Source organism: Girardinichthys multiradiatus, chromosome 9 (assembly GCF_021462225.1).
Source record: "Girardinichthys multiradiatus isolate DD_20200921_A chromosome 9, DD_fGirMul_XY1, whole genome shotgun sequence".
NCBI lineage: Eukaryota > Metazoa > Chordata > Actinopteri > Cyprinodontiformes > Goodeidae > Girardinichthys > Girardinichthys multiradiatus.
The window spans coordinates 50,084,728-50,104,167 of record NC_061802.1 but is presented as its reverse complement, the minus strand read 5'-3'; the positions used below and the strand labels follow the sequence as shown (position 1 = coordinate 50,104,167).

Genomic DNA, 19,440 nt, shown 5'->3' with positions numbered 1-19,440 from the left:
TGTTTGAATCATAAATGAAATTAGTCATCAATAATCCTATTTGCATTTTAATTTTCTTCAAGACTGTTCATTCTTTCACTTAATTAAAATGAAAAAGAAAAAGACATTTGAGATTTATTTTTCAAAATGTACCCCAGCAAATAGATACCAAAATTCAATTTGAAATGCAAAATTTGAAAATGAAAAAGCATTTCCAGAAATGCTTTTTCATTTTAAGAATGTGACTGCATTATTTGACCCATAAATAAAATTAGTAATCAATCATCCTGTTTGCATTTGCATTTTCTTCTTCATGACTGCACATTTTATGCCGTAATCAAAAATAAAACAAAGCAGACTTTGCTTTTTTGTTTTCGTGGTCTGCCCGCAAAATACTGCCCAGAACTCGAAAACGAGAAAGCATTCCGAGCGGTGGGCGCAGCAGAGTGACGTCAGCAGCCACTCTTCCTCAGCTCCCTGCTGACCGAGCTACCCATCTTGTTCGGTAGGGGGCGCTGTGCACATCTGCATTGCATTACATTGCAAACGTGCCGAGAAATTTATTGAATTATCGGGTCTTTAGCATCACAGATCATGGCGCTCCCTCAAATTGTGCAAACACTTTTAGAATTAGCTGAGCAGGTAGAATCCAGTAGTATATCCGAGTCTGATGCCTGTGACTGAGTAGAACAAGTCATGGAGACCTTGGCTGCATACTCTGCTGTCATAGATTTGAACATTAATGAGGTTGCTATAGTAAACCTCCGTTCAGTCCTGGAACGGCTGGATGCTGTGGAGCCTCAAATGGGACGAGGACGACCAACCGTCAACATCCCGTTTGAGTCCATTGAAATCTATTTATTAAATGGTTTCAAAGTACAAGAAATAGCGGAGCTGTTCGGCGTAGGCCACCAGACGATCCGTCGGAGGATGCAAAGCCACGGATTGAGGTAACAGACTGCTTATTACTATTATTAGTGAAGGGACCATGTTCACAATTAAACATATTTGTCGTTATTTGATGCTTCGTGACATAGCATATGCCTGTATAAGGGCGTTCAGGTAGGTAGGTGCAGTACCTGAGAACTTTGTTGTCAGCATTAGCTGACAATATTGGCTCTGGATGACGTGGCGTTCGAGGTGACAGTCGCTCCCCCTCCTTGTGCTACGGGGGAAAGAACACTGTAATTGTGTAATTATCAGACCGTTACACATCTTGCTCGTGCCCTAGACAAACACTGTGAATCCCTGAAGTAGATCACTATCAACTGACTGTGATGTCATAAGGACTACAGTATAGTAAGCCTTTGAAATAACTCCCAAGTTCCAACAGGGACTAGGGAGTTAACAACAAGTATTCCAGATAGTTGTGTTTTAAAGAATATTGAATACATAATATTTTAGTCAAAGCTCACAAGTTGTGCACCCGACTTTGCAGGTTCATGTGCATTATCCCCTAGGAAACTTGACTATGTGACCACAGCAGCATAAAGTGATGATAGTGGCAAACACACAATAAGCTAAAAAAAAAAAAAAAAGGTCAATTAAAATAATCTGTCTCACTCTTTCCAAGATAATTCTCAGAAATTGTTTTTTGTTTGTTTAGAATGTCAGACATGTATTCTGCAATGAGTGACGGTAAAGGTTGTGTGCATTTAGGTGCATTCTGGAAGCAAGAAAGTTTTTTTCTTTTTCTTTTTGAAGTTGTCTTTATTCCACAACCTTAAACATTTGTCAATAAAATATCACACTTCTTAACTGTATGATATTAAAATGTCAACATTATTAAACGGTTTAAAGGGGTAGTTCCTTATGGAGGTACTTTTGTATGATTGACTATACAAATATATTCAACATGAGAGTAGAACTATCTTTTTACCAACTGGTAAAAAATAAAGAGAAGCATCACTAAAATTTACAAAAACTACAAACCAGGCATGGAAATGTGGGAGTTAGGTTTCTCCTACTGCCTACCTCTGCTTTAAAGACAGTTTCTCAGATCAGTCTAATCAGATCATTCCAAACCCAAACTCTGTAGATCTCACAGATGCTTCCAGGTTTTCTTTGAATGCCTGGTAACTTTGACACTTCAGTGGGAGTTTCAGCGTTGAGGCAGGTTGAAGCGACTGGCAGAGTAATTTCTGGAGATACTTCAACATAAAGGTGCTGGGGGGGGGGGTATACTCTGACCTGTCCAGAACTTCAGGAGTTGTTGTAGTTCCTGAGAAGACCCTACAAAGACAGTAATACCTTTTTGAAGTTTACCTGAACATCATTAGTCACTGCTTCACTGTAGAGGGCTTTTAAAAAATTGGACTTTCTACAGTGAAATAAAATATTGTCCACAAAATGTTATTTCTCAACATGTTTCCATAAATATGGACTCAATGTGATTAATCAGCAATAGCTCTAGGATATGAAATGCCGTTTTACATCATCTACAATAGCTGCATCACCTGAAATACAAGGACTTACCCTGTAGACTTAATAGGAATGCATATATAATGTAAAAGTCAATTTCAAAAGGTTTTATTCCTAGCTCGACAACTTTCCGAAGGTGCGCCTGATCATGGTTGTTGTTGTGACTGCACATCTGGATTAATCAATTTGGCATGTGATGTAAAACAAAAAAATAAAGGAGCTGCTTTAATCTAAGGAAGTAGTGGAGCAGGGCATAAAGACTATTCAGCTAGTTAAAATTTTTACTTCAGTTTTAAGTTGTAATCACTGTTCTTGTTAGAAATTTTGCAGTAAAACACATTTAATGAAAGATACCTACCAGTCAGTATAACAGAAAATGGGCTTGTCCAGTCAATTCCCCTTTTGTAGAAAGTCAGAATCTCCCTTTCACGATCTTCCTCAGTGGATCCGAGATCAAGCCTGGCAACCAACCCTGGCTTGAGTTCAGCGTTGCTGAGCAAATGATGGCAAAACACGTTGGCTGCCTTGTAAAAATCGGGCTCTGTTGTCCACTCTGAAAATCAATTAATTATAAGTGAAAACTGGTAAACAAAAAAAAACATTTTAAGTTTTTTTTAGGACAGCAGCTAAAAGTTCCTTCTATTTTGTAAGGACAATATAAATATCAGTACTTTTATCCATTAACTGTTTATGGTTATAAACAATAACACAGTTGCACCTTCAGAGCTACTACTTTGATTTTCTTCAAGTGGATTTTGGTTGCTTGATGAGCTAGCAGCAGCTGAGGTTCCTGCCTGGGTATTCTCGAGGGTTTCTTCAGCAGTTGAATCTGAGTTATTCTTGGAGTGATAGCAGGAAATTGTTAATAAACTAAAGGAATCTAAAACATCAATAATAGTTCATGTGTGAGACACTAATAAAATAACAAAAAACAAAAATTGGGTCAACTGATGTTTTAGGAAAATAAAATGTCTGTAGGACTTCACAATTTACACTATACAAATTCATGTATAAACAAGAAATACAGGGGTTGGACAATGAAACTGAAACACCTGGTTTTAGACCACAATAATTTATTAGTATGGTGTAGGGCCTCCTCTTGCGGCCAATACAGCATCAATTTGTCTTGGGAATGACATATACAAGTCCTGCACAGTGGTCAGAGGGATTTTAAGCCATTCTTCTTGCAGGATAGTGGCCAGGTCACTACGTGATACTGGTGGAGGAAAACGTTTCCTGACTCACTCCTCCAAAACACCCCAAAGTGGCTCAATAATATTTAGATCTGGTGACTGTGCAGGTCATGGGAGATGTTCAACTTCACTTTCATGTTCATCAAACCAATCTTTCACTAGTCTTGCTGTGTGTATTGGTGCATTGTCATCCTGATACACAGCACCACCTTCAGGATACAATGTTTGAACCATTGGATGCACATGGTCCTCAAGAATGGTTCTGTAGTCCTTGGCAGTGACGCACCCATCTAGCACAAGTATTGGGCTAAGGGAATGCCATGATATGGCAGCCCAAACCATCACTGATCCACCCCCATGCTTCATTCTGGGCATGCAACAGTCTGGGTGGTACGCTTCTTTGGGGCTTCTCCACACCGTCACTCTCCTGGATGTGGGGAAAACAGTAAAGGTGGACTCATCAGAGAACAATACATGTTTCACATTGTCCACAGCCCAAGATTTGCGCTCCTTGCACCATTGAAACCGACGTTTGACATTGGCATGAGTGACCAAAGGATTGGCTATAGCAGCCCGGCCGTGTATATTGACCCTGTGGAGCTCCCGACGGACAGTTCTGGTGGAAACAGGAGAGTTGAGGTGCACATTTAATTCTGCCGTGATTTGGACAGCCGTGGTTTTATGTTTTTTGGATACAATCCGGGTTAGCACCCGAACATCCCTTTCAGACAGCTTCCTCTTGCATCCACAGTTAATCCTGTTGGATGTGGTTCGTCCTTCTTGGTGGTATGCTGACATTACCCTGGATACCGTGGCTCTTGATACATCACAAAGACTTGCTGTCTTGGTCACAGATGCGCCAGCAAGATGTGCACCAACAATTTGTCCTCTTTTGAACTCTGGTATGTCACCCATAATGTTGTGTGCATTTCAATATTTTGAGCAAAACTGTGCTCTTACCCTGCTAATTGAACCTTCACACTCTGCTCTTACTGGTGCAATTTGCAATCAATGAAGACTTGCTACCAGGCTGGTCCAATTCAGCCATGAAACCTCCCACACTAAAATGACAGGTGTTTCAATTTCACTGTCCAACCCCTGTATGTCTACCTTTTCACAACAGTAATTGTGGCCTTGAATCTCAGAGAAGCTAAATATCTCTGCACAATAGACGCATTCCACCATTGGTCCAGTTGTTTGAGGAGTGAGGGTCACACTGGGAGGATCCTGGCATAAATGAGACAATAGTAACAAGTAAATATGCATCACATAATCAAACATCTTTCTTCACATTAGAGCTTGGTGGACTTTGTACAAACCTATTTCAGTTGTGAGGGTTATTGGCTGGGGATTTCTTTGCCAGGGATTTCATACTACAGAGAATCAAATACTACATTGTACTAGAAATACATAATACTACCTGCATGTCAATATCGTTTTGGAGTGGCCTTATGTAAATCACAGCTGCCCCCACTCCAAGTTCTTTGCTACACAGGCCTTCTGGAGTATACCTATTCTGTGGGCAAGGAATGATTTCCAAGACCTTGGACTTTGTAGAGCCCCGACTCCGCAGAAGTTGAAACCTACCACAGTACTTCAGTTGTGGAAAGTTCAACTCTAGGTGATCAGAAAAGTCAGATGCACCACAGTATTTATCTGAGGGAAAAAAAAGGTATTGTAACCAGTGTAGGGGAGATACTAAAGTACACCTTTCAATCAAACGTTTTGACAGGTGACCTTTGACCTTAAGGGGTTCATGGCGCCATGGGGGTGGGGAGGTCATGGGGTCAACAGGGTGTGTGTCCAAGGGGCGTAACCGTGGATGCTGATTGGTTGTTGTCATTAGGGGCGATACCTTAAATGAGCCAATGAAAACACAGGGGGTGTGTTTAAGGGTGTTACGGGGAAGGGCTTAAATGAGCCAATTAAAACACAGGGGGTGTGTTTAAGGGTGTTACGGGGAAGGGCTTAAATGAGCCAATTAAAACACAGGGGGTGTGTTTAAGGGGTGTTACGGGGAAGGCCTTAAATGAACCAATTAAAACACGGGTATGTTTAAGGGGTGTTACGGGGAAGGCCTTAAATGAGCCAATTAAAACACAGGGGTGTGTTTAAGGGTGTTATTAATAATCTGTGTGTTTTTCAGGCGTTAATACATCTATAAAAAAAAAGACATGCATCCTTTTATATTTTAAAGGTATAATCAACTTAATATTAACCTGTCCCCATGTCAGACATCACTGACTTATGTCCACAAGAAACAGTGCAATGAATAGCTAATATGGTAATTGGGCCTCTTTTTTGCATTTCAGTGTGCTGGCAATAAAAAACAGGTTTAGTTTCACAGTTGTCACAGAGACATCAGAGCTGTGTACATCATCGTCAAGTCTGGTACAGCTAAGAAAGGTTTAAACTTGTTACACTGAAAATACTAGTAGAACTCTAGTTTAAACTTGTTACATTGAAAATACCAGTACTGACCAGAAAAATATGTCGGTGCATATTTCAGAAAACGAAGAAATTGCTCCATCTGCTTCTAATGATTCACAGAAGTACAATGACATCTTTAAAAGTACCGTATTTTACGCACTATAAGGCGCACCGGATTATAAGGCGCACCTTCGATGAATGGCCTATTTTAGAACTTTTTTCATATATAGGGCGCACCGGATTATAAGGCGCATAGAATAGAAGCTACTGCAGTCAAACGTTTGACTGGGGTTGCGTTATGCATCCACTAGATGGAGCTGTGCTAAAGAGAATGTCAACAAAACAGTCAGATAAGTCAGTCAGTCAAACTTTATTAATACACTACAAACCAGCGTTCTGATAACTCCATTCACTCTCATGGTAAGGTCTCTACATAGAATTCTATTGAATAGAGCCAACCGCACGTTAGGAATGCATTGGAGTCTATGAAGTTGAAGTTGAAATCAAACGTTAGTTAAAACGTGAAAGGGAACTTTTCCCTGATTCAGTAAACACGTAAAAGAAACTGTTTGATGCACTAAATCAAACGTTAGTACATTCACAATATAGTAGCGTTAACTGTTGAATTCTCTCGCTGCTGCTCTATTCCCATGTTCGACTGCGTGGCTGACAGCCTTGAGTTTGAACTCAGCATCGTACGCGTGTCTCTTGAAAGGTGCAATTTTGGGGTCGTTATACACACACAAGTGGTGTTGGACTAGGAGTAAGCACAGTACAGGTGTTTACCGCTATTACTTCGGCGACTCCCCTGACTACGGTAGCCGTAATGCTGCAAGTGGTGCGGCTTTGTAGTTTACCAGTCGTACTGAAACATTTTGACAGAGCGCCGTGTACAACCAGTATGGATCAACCAATTGATCCATATATAAGGCGCTCCGGATTACAAGGCGCACTGTCATTTAAAAAAAAAATTAAAGGTTTTTAAGTGCGCCTTGTAGTGCAGAAAATACGGTAAGTAAGTAAGTATTCATCTTTAAGAAATCATTAAATGCATGTGAATGTTCTCTAATATTGTTTATATATATATTGTTTCTTTCTCTTAGAACCCACCACTGATGACCTTGAGGATTTCATCTTGACTCAATCAGAATATGGTAAGTAATGTTAAATGCATCGATATTTTATAGTTAACGAATAAATAATATCTGCAGAAGCAGCCCCATGCTCTTTGCTCGCCTCCATTAGTAAACTGGTTGTTGCTGAGTCTTTTAGCAGCATTGATAATTAGAAAACATAGGTCAATAGAGCATTAGTTCAGACACAAACTAAACCTTTTTTCTACGGACATCTCACCCCCCACACCTAAATACTTTAGAAACATTGTGAGGTTATGTGAAAACAAGAGAGCATAACAGAGGACCCAGGACTCTGTACAGTTTATAGAGAAATGGTCAAAGATCCCTCTTTCTGTATGCAATTTCAGTTTTTGCATGAATACCTCCCTGGGCGAGCCCCTCCTGTGCTCGATTTACAATACAGGGTTCACAAAAATGAGGCAAAAAGTGATTTTTACCTTTTTTTTTTTTTTTTTTTAAAAGGTAGAATCTCAGTTTTCAAATAGGTTTCACATATCCAAACTGTGTTTTAATCAATCTATAATTTTTGTAAAATAATCATTTTAAACCCGTCTATTTTACGCTTGTCATGAAAGCTGCAAAATATGTTCTTTTTTTTTTTTAGCCGAAAGGTATAAAGGTTTCAAAAATCTCAATTATTCAAAACAAATCTCTGTTCAGATTCCAGTAATCCAGTTTAGATATGATCAGTCCAGTTTCTTAGATTTTGAACTGGAGCTCAGCAAACACAGTCCACACTCCAAAATGAAATGGGGCACCAACTCTCTATTAACTGGATTTGATGATAACCAATAGAAAACTTGCATTGCCTGAAACACGGACAGACTTATGTTTCAATCTTAAGTTTTATAGTTGAAGGCTAAGTCATGTTCTACTGTCAAACATAGGTCACACAAAATATTAACAGCAATGGTACCAATTACCATAAAAATGGTTTTGCTAAACATTATTTCTTAATTTGGGATTTTCCCCCCACACTGAACAAGTACAATTATGTGGGCATGCTAACCAAAAGCTTAACTGTGCATTACCCTAACTGTAACCTTGCCACAGATAACAGAGACATTTAAAACTAATAATAAAGGCTTCTTTACACTATTGTAATGATTCGGGTGAGCCAGGCCTCCCTGCAGTTCCAAATTGGTACACACTGAACTGGAGCAAAACAACACAATATCAAACATTATTTTATAGTTTTTTCCATGCATTATACGTTAAATTCCATTTATAATCTTTTGACACAAACGGTGAGAGGCAGGGATTTAGTTAGCTGTATTCTCTAATCACAACAGGCAGGAAGGCCTCACATTTCCCATCAGTTCATTGGTTCTCTCTGATCAAAACAAGGCCCTTCTGAGAAATCACATTCATGACATAAAGCTACGAAAAATGTCAAGAGATTTCCTTTTCAAAATTCAGATGTAATTTTGTACATACCATCCAGTTAGTGTTCAACACCTCATTTCCTGTTATAGAGCCGAGGACAGTAATATAACCTTGTTTCATATATCTCAGTTAACAAATTGCATATTATCAATCATCAAACAAACAATCAAACAAACAATCAATCAATCGAGTGGTTTACATGTGATACAGTGTATCTGTATTATTACCTGATTACTTATTTCAGGAATTTGGCTCTTGTTATCTATAGTCAGCCTGATTTTTCAGATATGCAAAATTAATTTTCTCTGTAATTATTCAGAACTTTACATTTTACATGATAGCTCAGCAAATTTGATGTTCATTATACTTTAAATAGGACTTTGAGCAGCTGGTTAGTAAGAAAACCCAGACACAGCATCCTTCCCCAGTGTTTAGTTTCTTTTTCTGCTTTATGGCCCTGTACTTGTCAAAATAAGAAGATTTATTTATGTCTGTGTTTTCTTCTAGTTTAACATGACTTTAAGCAGATGACTCTGTTAATGATAATTGTTTGGTCAGGTGTATAGTATCATTGTTGAGAGAAAGCTTTTGTAGCATTTAGTATGCAGATTTCTGAGATTTTTGTTTGCATTAATATGCTAAACACTGGATACAACATGACAAATCAATAAGTTCACTCATCAGTCATTTCAATAGAAAATACTGGTCTCTCAATATAGCATGCTGTCATGTAAAGTAATGTAAAATATAGCAACCTGAGTATCTTATCCTTTCCACTGAAATGGGTATTCTACATGTTTCAGTCATGAAACTGTATCTAATTCCTTTGGTTGAAAATCTAATTCCTCAGGTCTTTTATTGTCTTAATACGGATGATTTTGGCATACAGCTCATGAAAACCCAAAATTCCTATCTCACAAAATTAGCATATTTCATCCGATCAATAAAAGAAAAGTGTTTTTAATACAAAAAACGTCAACCTTCAAATAATCATGTACAGTTATGCACTCAATACTTGGTCGGGAATCCTTTTGCAGAAATGACTGTTTCAATGCGGCGTGGCATGGAGGCAATCAGCCTGTGGCACTGCTGAGGTCTTATGGAGGCCCAGGATGCTTCGATAGCGGCCTTTAGCTCATCCAGAGTGTTGGGTCTTGAGTCTCTCAACGTTCTCTTCACAATATCCCACAGATTCTCTATGGGGTTCAGGTCAGGAGAGTTGGCAGGCCAATTGAGCACAGTGATACCATGGTCAGTAAACCATTTGCCAGTGGTTTTGGCACTGTGAGCAGGTGCCAGGTCGTGCTTAAAAATGAAATCTTCATCTCCATAAAGCTTTTCAGCAGATGGAAGCATGAAGTGCTCCAAAATCTCCTGATAGCTAGCTGCATTGACCCTGCCCTTGATAAAACACAGTGGACCAACACCAGCAGCTGACACGGCACCCCAGACCATCACTGACTGTGGGTACTTGATACTGGACTTCTGGCATTTTGGCATTTCCTTCTCCCCAGTCTTCCTCCAGACTCTGGCACCTTGATTTCCAAATGACATGCAGAATTTGCTTTCATCCGGAAAAAAGTACTTTGGACCACTGAGCAACAGTCCAGTGCTGCTTCTCTGTAGCCCAGGTCAGGCGCTTCTGCCGCTGTTTCTGGTTCAAAAGTGGTTTGACCTGGGGAATGCGGCACCTGTAGCCCATTTCTTGCACACGCCTGTGCACGGTGGCTCTGGATGTTTGTACTCCAGACTCAGTCCACTGCTTCCGCAGGTCCCCCAAGGTCTGGAATCGGCCCTTCTCCACAATCTTCCTCAGGGTCCGGTCACCTCTTCTCGTTGTGTAGCGTTTTCTGCCACACTTTTTCCTTCCCACAGACTTCCCACTGAGGTGCCTTGATACAGCACTCTGAGAACAGCCTATTCGTTCAGAAATTTCTTTCTGTGTCTTACCCTCTTGCTTGAGGGTGTCAATAGTGGCCTTCTGGACAGCAGTCAGGTCGGCAGTCTTACCCATGATTGGGGTTTTGAGTGATGAACCAGGCTGGGAGTTTTAAAGGCCTCAGGAATCTTTTGCAGGTGTTTAGAGTTAACTCGTTGATTCAGATGATTAGGTTCATAGCTCGTTTAGAGACCCTTTTAATGATATGCTAATTTTGTGAGATAGGAATTTTGGGTTTTCATGAGCTGTATGCCAAAATCATCCGTATTAAGACAATAAAAGACCTGAAATATTTCAGTTAGTGTGCAATGAATCTAAAATATATGAATGTTAAATTTTCATCATGACATTATGGAAAATAATGAACTTTATCACAATATGCTAATATTTTGAGAAGGACCTGTACTATATCATGTATTGGCATGGATGTCTTTGCTTGAATCCCTGAATGAAAACCCCTCAAACAACTTTTTCAAGAATGGAGAAATTTCCAGCAAAAATCCATGGAAAATTCTCCAAGGTTGCTCAACTCATCAACACACTTAACAAATAATAATTCTCATTGTAAACATGATATTCAAAATAACTCAAAGAATTACATTAATCATTATTCAAGAGCAGCATATTCATGTATGACACAATAATTGGTTAACCAGCATTGTGGTGCCACTTGGAAAGGTTTTATATAGGCTTAGTTTAGCCAGATCAAAAGGTTCTAAGATTCAATCAATCTGCTATTGAGGACTTGTTGCTGGGATCTGTTATCAAAAATTATGTTGGGTTAGATTAGACCTCTTAAATCATGTGAGATAAATTCTTAAACTAAGCAAAAAGGCAGCTTCTGATTTGCAAAGAAATGCATATTCTTTCATTTTTGCTTTTCCCATCTAGTACTCTTGTGCTCCACTTATTTCAGCTATTATGCAGAACAGTTAAAGAGTGTTTCGCGCTCAGACAGCCTCACCACTCACTAAAAACTGTCACCTTCTCTGCTGTATGACATTTACATTTCATAAAAGAGACATTTCAACCAAAGGAATTAGATACAGTTTCATGACTGAAACATGTAGAATACCCATTTCAGTGGAAAGGATAAGATACTCAGGTTGCTATATTTTACATTACTTTACATGACAGCATGCTATATTGAGAGACCAGTATTTTCTATTGAAATGACTGATGAGTGAACTTGTTGATTTGTCATGTTGTATCCAGTGTTTAGCATATTAATGCAAACAAAAATCTCAGAAATCTGCATACTAAATGCTACAAAGCTTTCTCTCAACAATGATACTATACACCTGACCAAACAATTATCATTAACAGAGTCATCTGCTTAAAGTCATGTTAAACTAGAAGAAAACACAGACATAAATAAATCTTCTTATTTTGACAAGTACAGGGCCATAAAGCAGAAAAAGAAACTAAACACTCGGGAAGGATGCTGTGTCTGGGTTTTCTTACTAACCAGCTGCTCAAAGTCCTATTTAAAGTATAATGAACATCAAATTTGCTGAGCTATCATGTAAAATGTAAAGTTCTGAATAATTACAGAGAAAATTAATTTTGCATATCTGAAAAATCAGGCTGACTATAGATAACAAGAGCCAAATTCCTGAAATAAGTAATCAGGTAATAATACAGATACACTGTATCACATGTAAACCACTCGATTGATTGATTGTTTGTTTGATTGTTTGTTTGATGAATTGATTGATTGATTGATAATATGCAATTTGTTAATCAGAATCAGAATCAGAAAAGCTTTATTGCCAAGTACGTTTTTGGACATACAAGGAATTTGTTTTGGCGTAGTCGGTGCAATACAGTACAAATTAAACAGTATAAACATATCTACAATATAATATAAATATATGTGCACAGTTTTAAGTGAGTGAGAGTAAATATACAGGTCCTTCTCAAAACATTAGCATATTGTGATAAAGTTCATTATTTTCCATAATGTCATGATGAAAATTTAACATTCATATATTTTAGATTCATTGCACACTAACTGAAATATTTCAGGTCTTTTATTGTCTTAATACGGATGATTTTGGCATACAGCTCATAAAAACCCAAAATTCCTATCTCACAAAATTAGCATATTTCATCCGACCAATAAAAGAAAAGTGTTTTTAATACAAAAAACGTCAACCTTCAAATAATCATGTAAAGTTATGCACTCAATACTTGGTCGGGAATCCTTTTGCAGAAATGACTGCTTCAATGCGGCGTGGCATGGAGGCAATCAGCCTGTGGCACTGCTGAGGTCTTATGGAGGCCCAGGATGCTTCGATAGCGGCCTTTAGCTCATCCAGAGTGTTGGGTCTTGAGTCTCTCAACGTTCTCTTCACAATATCCCACAGATTCTCTATGGGGTTCAGGTCAGGAGAGTTGGCAGGCCAATTGAGCACAGTGATACCATGGTCAGTAAACCATTTACCAGTGGTTTTGGCACTGTGAGCTGGTGCCAGGTCGTGCTGAAAAATGAAATCTTCATCTCCATAAAGCTTTTCAGCAGATGGAAGCATGAAGTGCTCCAAAATCTCCTGATAGCTAGCTGCATTGACCCTGCCCTTGATAAAACACAGTGGACCAACACCAGCAGCTGACACGGCACCCCAGACCATCACTGACTGTGGGTACTTGACACTGGACTTCTGGCATTTTGGCATTTCCTTCTCCCCAGTCTTCCTCCAGACTCTGGCACCTTGATTTCCGAATGACATGCAGAATTAGCTTTCATCCAAAAAAAGTACTTTGGACCACTGAGCAACAGTCCAGTGCTGCTTCTCTGTAGCCCAGGTCAGGCGCTTCTGCCGCTGTTTCTGGTTCAAAAGTGGCTTGACCTGGGGAATGCGGCACCTGTAGCCCATTTCATGCACACGCCTGTGCACGGTGGCTCTGGATGTTTCTACTCCAGACTCAGTCCACTGCTTCCGCAGGTCCCCCAAGGTCTGGAATCGACCCTTCTCCACAATCTTCCTCAGGGTCTGGTCACCTCTTCTTGTTGTGCAGCGTTTTCTGCAACACTTTTTCCTTCCCACAGACTTCCCACTGAGGTGCCTTGATACAGCACTCTGGGAACAGCCTATTCGTTCAGAAATTTCTTTCTGTGTCTTACCCTCTTGCTTGAGGGTGTCAATAGTGGCCTTCTGGACAGCAATCAGGTCGGCAGTCTTACCCATGATTGGGGTTTTGAGAGATGAACCAGGCTGGGAGTTTTAAAGGCCTCAGGAATCTTTTGCAGGTGTTTAGAGTTAACTCGTTGATTCAGATGATTAGGTTCATAGCTCGTTTAGAGACCCTTTTAATAATATGCTAATTTTGTGAGATAGGAATTTTGGGTTTTCATGAGCTGTATGCCAAAATCATCCGTATTAAGACAATAAAAGACCTGAAATATTTCAGTTAGTGTGCAATGAATCTAAAATATATGAATGTTAAATTTTCATCATGACATTATGGAAAATAATGAACTTTATCACAATATGCTAATATTTTGAGAAGGACCTGTAGAGCAGTATAAGATGCAAGAGCAATACAACAGTGCAGGTGATCATTGTGCAAGTAAAGCAGTGCAAGTAAAGCAGGAGTCCAAGCTGAGCGTTAATGTAACTCATAGAGTTACAAGTTACAAGTGTCCTGTCAGCAAAAAAAGGGGGGGTGTGGGGGAAAGGGACAGTGTCAGGGTGGTTTCCGGGCTTTGTTAACCAGGCTGGTGGCAGATGGGAAAAAACTGTTCTTGTGGCGTGAGGTTTTGGTCCGGATGGACCGCAGCCTCCTGCCAGAGGGGAGAGTCTCAAAGAGTCTGTGACCGGGGTGGGAGGGATCAGCCAGAATCTTCCCTGCCCGCTTCAGGGTCCTGGAGGTGTACAGTTCCTGGAGCGACAGTAGACTGCAGCCAATCACCTTCTCAGCAGACCGAATGACACGCTGCAGCCTGCCCTTATCCTTGGCTGTAGCAGCGGCGTACCAGATGGTGATGGAGGAAGTGAGGATGGACTCAATGATGGCTGTGTAGAAGTGCACCATCATAGTCTTTGGCAGGTTGAATTTCTTCAGCTGCCGCAGGAAGAACATCCTCTGCTGGGCTTTCTTGATGAGGGAGCTGATGTTTGGCTCCCACTTGAGATCCTGGGAGATGATGGTTCCCAGGAAGCGGAAAGATTCCACAGTGTCAATTGTGGAGTCACAGAGGGTGATGGGGGCAGGTGGGGCTGGGTTCTGCCTGAAGTTCACAACCATCTCCACTGTCTTTAGAGCGTTGAGCTCAAGGTTGTTCTGGCTGCACCAGTCCAACAGATGGTCCACCTCCCATCTGTACGCAGACTCGTCACCATCAGAGATGAGTCCGATCAGGGTGGTGTCGTCCGCAAACTTCAGAAGCTTGACAGACTGGTGACTGGAGGTGCAGCTGTTGGTGTACAGGGAGAAGAGCAGAGGAGAGAGAACACAGCCTTGGGGGGAACCGGTGCTGATGGTCAGGGAGTCAGAGACGTGCTTCCCCAGCCTCACGCGCTGCTTCCTGTCAGACAGGAAGTCAGTGATCCACCTGCAGGTGGAGTCGGGCACACTCAGCTGGGAGAGCTTCTCCTGTAGCAGAACTGGGACGATGGTGTTGAAGGCAGAGCTGAAATCCACAAACAGGATCCTGGCGTAGGTTCCTGTGGAGTCCAGGTGCCCGAGGATGAAGTGAAGGGCTAGGTTGACTGCATCATCTACAGACCTGTTGGCTCTGTAGGCAAACTGCAGGGGGTCAAGGAGGGGGTCGGTGATGTCTTTTAGGTGTGAGAGCACAAGGCGCTCAAAGGACTTCATCACCACAGAGGTCAGGGCGACGGGTCTGAAGTCATTAAGCCCTGTGGTCCTTGGCTTCTTGGGAACAGGGACGATGGTGGAGGACTTGAAGCAGGCTGGCACATGACATGTCTCCAGTGAGGTGTTAAAAATGTCTGTGAAGACTGGAGACAGCTGATCAGCGCAGTGCTTCAGGCTGGCTGGTGAGACAGAATCCGGACCAGCAGCTTTCCGGGGGTTCTGTCTCCTGAAGAGTTTGTTGACGTCCCTCTCCTGGATGGAAAGAGCCGTCCTCGGCGTGGGTAGGGGGCTGGTGGGGGGGAACTTCAGGGTGGGGGTTGGAGGTGCCAAGACCCCTCTTGAGGTTGGAGAGATGGGGGTGGTGGATTGTGGCTGCAGCTGTTGGGGGGCGTCGTGGGAGATGGTTGCAGGACTGTTCCTTTGTCTTTCAAAGCGGCAGTAGAACTCGTTCAGGTCGTTGGCGAGGCGTCGGTCGTTGATGGAGTGGGGGGCTTTCGGCTTGTAGTTGGTGATTTGCTTGAGCCCTTTCCAGACAGACGCAGAGTCGTTGGCTGAGAACTGGTTTTGGAGCTTCTCAGAGTACAGTCGTTTGGCCTCTTTTCACTGCTCCACTTCCTTGTCGTCCTCACAACAGGTTTGCAGAGCTTTAGTTTCTGCCTGTATGCAGGAATCAGGTGGACCATGATGTGGTCGGATTGGCCCAGTGCAGCACGTGGGACGGCGTGATAAGCGTCTCTGATGGTGGTGTAACAGTGATCCAGAATGTTGTCCTCTCTGGTCGGACATTTAATAAACTGTCTGTATTTGGGGAGTTCGTGGGTGAGATTACCTTTGTTAAAGTCGCCAACGACGATAACTAAGGAGTCCGGGTTGGTCCGCTCCACACTCAGTATCTGGTCGGCGAGCATGCGCTGTGCGACCTGCACGTTAGCTTGCGGCGGGATGTAAACACCGACCAGGATGAACGAAGCGAACTCACGGGGGGAATAGAAAGGCTTACAGTTTAAGATGAAGGCTTCCAGGTCTGGAGAACAGTGCTGCTGAATCACTGTCACGTCGTTGCACCAACCACTGTTGAGGTAAAAACAGATTCCTCCACCTTTCGCTTTGCCGGAGAGTTCCGTGTCTCTGTCCGCTCTGTAGAGCTGGAATCCTGCCAGCTGCAGCGCAGAGTCCGGTATTAATCCACACAGCCACGTCTCCGTGAAGCACAAAACTGCCGATGAATAAAAGTCCCTGTTTTTCCCCAACAACAGTTGTAGTTCCTCCATTTTGTTGGGAAGTGAGCGCACGTTAGAGAGAAATATTCCAGGTAACGGTGTTCGTAGTCCACGCTGGCGAAGACGTACCAGCACCCCAGCCCGTTTCCCTCTCTTCCGGCGTTTCACCGCGTGAACAAAGGTGAGCGCACCTTTGACCAGAATGTCCAAAAATTCCAGAGCAGTAGGCAGAAAAGTGGGAAATAACTCCTCTGGTGTAGTAGCCCTGATGTTCATGAGTTCTTCTCTGGTGAGAGAGCTCCGGGTACCATCACAGAAGACCGTTTTAAAGCAAAAAACAAAACAAAACAATGCGCACCAACACGCCGAGGCGACCATCTGCGGCGCCATCATCAGATAGTGGAAGGGTTGGGTTAACTGAGATATATGAAACAAGGTTATATTACTGTCCTCGGCTCTATAACAGGAAATGAGGTGTTGAACACTAACTGGATGGTATGTACAAAATGACATCTGAATTTTGAAAAGGAAATCTCTTGACATTTTTCATAGCTTTATGTCATGAATGTGATTTCTCAGAAGGGCCTTGTTTTGATCAGAGAGAACCAATGAACTGATGGGAAATGTGAGGCCTTCCTGCCTGTTGTGATTAGAGAATACAGCTAACTAAATCCCTGCCTCTCACCGTTTGTGTCAAAAGATTATAAATGGAAAAAACTATAAAATAATGTTTGATATTGTGTTGTTTTGCTCCAGTTCAGTGTGCACCAATTTGGAACTGCAGGGAGGCTTGGCTCACCCAAATCATTACAATAGTGTAAAGAAGCCTTTATTATTAGTTTTAAATGTCTCTGTTATCTGTGGCAAGGTTACAGTTAGGGTAATGCACAGTTAAGCTTTTGGTTAGCATGCCCACATAATTGTACTTGTTCAGTGTGGGGGGAAAATCCCAAATTAAGAAATAATGTTTAGCAAAACCATTTTTATGGTAATTGGTACCATTGCTGTTAATATTTTGTGTGACCTATGTTTGACAGTAGAACATGACTTAGCCTTCAACTATAAAACTTAAGATTGAAACATAAGTCTGTCCGTGTTTCAGGCAATGCAAGTTTTCTATTGGTTATCATCAAATCCAGTTAATAGAGAGTTGGTGCCCCATTTCATTTTGGAGTGTGGACTGTGTTTGCTGAGCTCCAGTTCAAAATCTAAGAAACTGGACTGATCATATCTAAACTGGATTACTGGAATCTGAACAGAGATTTGTTTTGAATAATTGAGATTTTTTAAACCTTTATACCTTTGGGCTAAAAAAAAAAAGAACATATTTTGCAGCTTTCATGACAAGCGTAAAATAGACGGGTTTAAAATGATTATTTTACAAAAATTATAGATTGATTAAAACACAGTTTGGATATGTGAAACCTACTTGAAAACTGAGATTCTACCTTTTTAAAAAAAAATTAAAAAAAAAGGTAAAAATCACTTTTTGCCTCATTTTTGTGAACCCTGTATTGTAAATCGAGCACAGGAGGGGCTCGCCCAGGGAGGTATTCATGCAAAAACTGAAATTGCATACAGAAAGAGGGATCTTTGACCATTTCTCTATAAACTGTACAGAGTCCTGGGTCCTCTGTTATGCTCTCTTGTTTTCACATAACCTCACAATGTTTCTAAAGTATTTAGGTGTGGGGGGTGAGATGTCCGTAGAAAAAAGGTTTAGTTTGTGTCTGAACTAATGCTCTATTGACCTATGTTTTCTAATTATCAATGCTGCTAAAAGACTCAGCAACAACCAGTTTACTAATGGAGGCGAGCAAAGAGCATGGGGCTGCTTCTGCAGATATTATTTATTCGTTAACTATAAAATATCGATGCATTTAACATTACTTACCATATTCTGATTGAGTCAAGATGAAATCCTCAAGGTCATCAGTGGTGGGTTCTAAGAGAAAGAAACAATATATATATATATAAAACAATATTAGAGAACATTCACATGCATTTAATGATTTCTTAAAGATGAATACTTACTTACTTACTTTTAAAGATGTCATTGTGCTTCTGTGAATCATTAGAAGCAGATGGAGCAATTTCTTCGTTTTCTGAAATATGCACCGACATATTTTTCTGGTCAGTACTGGTATTTTCAGTGTAACAAGTTTAAACCTTTCTTAGCTGTACCAGACTTGACAATGATGTACACAGCTCTGATGTCTCTGTGACTACTGTGAAACTAAACCTGTTTTTTATTGCCAGCACTCTGAAATGCAAAAAAGAGGTCCAATTACCATATTAGCTATTCATTGCACTGTTTCTTGTGGACATAAGTCAGTGATGTCTGACATGGGGACGCTGTAGAGTCTGTAGACTTTACCAAAAACAAAAACTAGAATCTCCTTTTAGAAGCACGTATTAGCAATGAGAAACGGGCAAAAACGTTGATATTCATCAGGCCCTGGGGTCTCATCCGTTCATGAACCTATATATGTCCTCTTTTTGGAGGGGTTGAGAGAGTTCTAATTACTTTATTGCCCTGTGTCACACACTTGGTCAGGAAACTGAATCAGAAGGCCAAGGGCTGATGTTGACTGGGAGTTCAGTTACAGAATAACTGTTTCAGTAAGTCCCTGAAAAACCTTTGCTCTAAGATGAAAAGAAAATGTTTTAGAAAAGCTACAGGTAACTAAAATTATCATTCCTTTTCCTAAAATGGAGTCTCTCATGATTCAAAACAAACACATCATTGCTAGAGTCAATTTATAACTTGGTAACAGTACACTGAGGGTTCGTAAAGTTTTTTCTGTTAATCTCATATCTGTCTTACCTCTTTTCTCCTGCCGCATTCCCCAGGTCAAGCCACTTTTGAACCAGAAACAGCGGCAGAAGCGCCTGACCTGGGCTACAGAGAA

The 19,440-nt window shown here is 41.1% G+C and overlaps 1 protein-coding gene across 5 annotated transcripts in view; it reads left to right on the top strand.

Annotated features, from left to right (window-relative positions):
- eps15l1a (epidermal growth factor receptor pathway substrate 15-like 1a) overlaps nt 1–19,440 on the top strand; it is a 305,470-nt gene that overhangs the window by 1,154 nt on the left and 284,876 nt on the right. The gene's annotated exons all lie outside the window — the stretch shown is intronic.